Source organism: Cupressus sempervirens, chromosome 1 (genome assembly GCF_028749045.1).
Source record: "Cupressus sempervirens isolate cs-2001-9-10 chromosome 1, ASM2874904v1, whole genome shotgun sequence".
Taxonomy (NCBI): domain Eukaryota; kingdom Viridiplantae; phylum Streptophyta; class Pinopsida; order Cupressales; family Cupressaceae; genus Cupressus; species Cupressus sempervirens.
In genome coordinates, this window is record NC_143118.1 from 608,055,111 (window position 1) to 608,057,791 (window position 2,681).

The window sequence follows — 2,681 nt, forward strand, 5'->3', positions numbered from 1 at the left end:
TGTGAATTGCAGAATCCCATGAATCATCAAGTCTTTGAACGCAAGTTGCGCCCGAGGCCTCGGCCAAGGGCACGTCTGCTTGGGCATCGCACTACAAAATTTTGCCCTCCCCAGCGAGGAGCAGAGATGGTCGTCTATGTCCGCAAGTGGCACGCAGTCAGCTGAAATGAGCACGAGGTCCGTCGATCCATCGCGACGAGCGGTGGCTCGCAAAGGCCGGCATTGGTTTGTGCCGATCGAATGATTCCTCGCGAGGAACTTTATTTTGGGCTCAGCGGCCCGTCACAGTGCGGGCATTGCTGCATCTCTACCACGTCCCCAAGTCAGGCGTGAGTACCCGCTGAGTTTAAGCATATCAATAAGCGGAGGAAAAGAAACTTACCAGGATTCCCCTAGTAACGGCGAGCGAACTGGGAAGAGCCCAGCATGAAAATCGACGGCCGCGCCTGTCGAATTATAGTCTGTAGAAGTGTCCTCAGCGACGGACCAGGCCCAAGTCCCCTGGAAGGGGGCACCGGAGAGGGTGAGAGCCCCGTTGGGCCCGGACCCTATCGCACCACAAGACGCTGTCGGCGAGTCGGGCTGTTTGGGAATGCAGCCCTAATCGGGTGGTAAATTCCATCCAAGGCTAAATACGGGTGAGAGACCGATAGCGAACAAGTATTGCGACCCGCAGTAGGGGTGCTCTTGCACTCCCAGGGGCCCATGTCATTGGCCATCTCCGATCGATGCACTAGCCCGTTGGAGCAACCTTGGATATTAATTTCAAGCGATCGGCGAGAAGAATCTTTTGCAGATAACTTAAATAAGCGACGGGGTATTGTAAGTGGCAGAGTGGCCTTGCTGCCACGATCCACTGAGATTCAGCCCTCTGTCGCCTCGATTCATAAAACCTTTTTTGACTCTAAGGCGGGTGGGGTTTGTAATTTGCGCGAGGGCGAGAAAATCTCCCAAGTGCCAAATTCCGGGTGGGGGTGGGGATTGCAAGGTTTTTTCTTGCGAGCTCGTAACGTAACAATCTCTCAGGTGCCAAATTCCTGGCGGGTGGGGTTTGCAATTTGTGTGAGTGTGGGAAGAATCTTCCAAGTGCCAAATTTCAGGTGGGTGGGGTTTGCAATTTTTTGTGAGGGTGGGAAGACTCTCCCAGGTGCCAAATTTCGAGGGGGAGGGGTTTTGTGAAAATTTCTGCGAGGGCGAAGAAATCTCCCGAGTGCCAAATTCACGGCGGGTGGGGTTTTTTGCAATTTCTGCCGGGGTGGAAAAATCTCCCAAGTGCCACATTCCGGGTGGGTGGGGCTTTGTGAAAATTTCCACGAGGGCGAAAAAATCTCCCAAGTGCCAAATTCCCAGTGGGTGGGGTTTGCAATTTTCGCCAGGGCGAAAAAATCTCTCGAGTGCCAAATTCTGGGCGGGAGGGAGGGGTTTTGTAGAAATTTCTGCCAGGGCAGAAAAATCTCCCGAGTGCCAAATTTTGGGCGAGTGGGGTTTTGTAAGTCCCAAATTCCGAGCTGGTGGGGTTTGCAATTTTTGGAAGGGCGAAAAAATTCTTGAGTGCCGAATTCCCCGCGGGTGGGGTTTTGTGATTTCCGCAAGTGCGAAAAAGTTTTCCATGTGGGTCGAGTTTGCAATTTCTGTGAGGGCGAAAAAATCTTCCAAGTCCAAATTCCGGGTAGGCAGGGTTTCGTAATTTCCAAGTGCCAAATTCCGAGCGGGTGGGGTTTGTAAACTCCGCGAGGGTGGAAAAAACTTCCAAGTCCAAATTTCGAGCGGGTGGGGTTTGTAAATTTTCGTGAGGGCAGAAAAATCTTCCGACTGCAAATTCCAGGCGGGTCATGTCACCGTGCTCGACTTGATTCTAAGTGCGCCGAGTCATGTACGTGGTCCAAAAGAGGTCAACCCTTTTTTTTTTGGGGGTTAATGCCCAAATTTTTCAACTCAAACCGTGTGGGCAACCCCGACACGAATCGTCCCAATTACCCGAACCCTGACTCGAATCGCGTCGAGCCTTAACCGCCTCCAATTTTTTTGCACGACTCATGTCACCGTGCTCGACATGATTCTAAGTGCACCGAGTCATGTGCGTGATCCAAAGGCAGTCAACTCTTTTTTTGGGTTAACGCCCAAAGTATTCAATCCAAATTGTGTCGACGACCCCGACTCGTATCGCCTTGAGCCTTAACCACCTCCAATTTTTTCGCAGGACTCATGTCATCGTGCTCGACTTGGTGCCCCGAGTCATGTACGTGATCCAAAAGCGGTTAACTTCTTCCTTCTTTGGTTAACACCCAAAGATTTCAACCCGAATCGTGTCAGCAACCCCAACTCAAATCGCCTCGAGCCTTAATCACCTGCAATTTTTTCGAACCACTCATGTCACCATGCTTGACTTGATTCTATGCACCCCAAGTCATGTACGTGATCCAAAAGCGATTAACTCTTTTTCTGGCTAACGGCCAAAGTTTTCGAATCGACTCAGCTACCCCGACTTGAATTGCCTCGAGCCTTAACCGCCTCCATTTTTTTTTCGCTCGACTCATGTAATCGCACTCGCCTTGATTCTGAGTGGCTCAAGTCCCAAAGTTTTGAACTTGAATAGAGTCGGATGCCCCGACTCGAGTCGTCTCCAAATTTTTCGCACGACTCATTTCACCGTGCTCGACTTGATTCTAAGTGCCCCGAGC

The 2,681-nt window shown here is 51.2% G+C and overlaps 1 non-coding gene across 1 annotated transcript in view; it reads left to right on the forward strand.

The window, feature by feature from the left end:
• LOC149579059 (5.8S ribosomal RNA) overlaps positions 1 to 89 on the forward strand; it is a 154-nt gene extending 65 nt beyond the window's left edge. Inside the window, exon 1 of the ribosomal RNA XR_016357770.1 lies at positions 1 to 89. This exon is cut by the window's left edge and continues 65 nt beyond it. This is a non-coding gene — a ribosomal RNA (5.8S ribosomal RNA).
• The last annotated feature ends 2,592 nt before the right edge of the window (positions 90 to 2,681 follow it).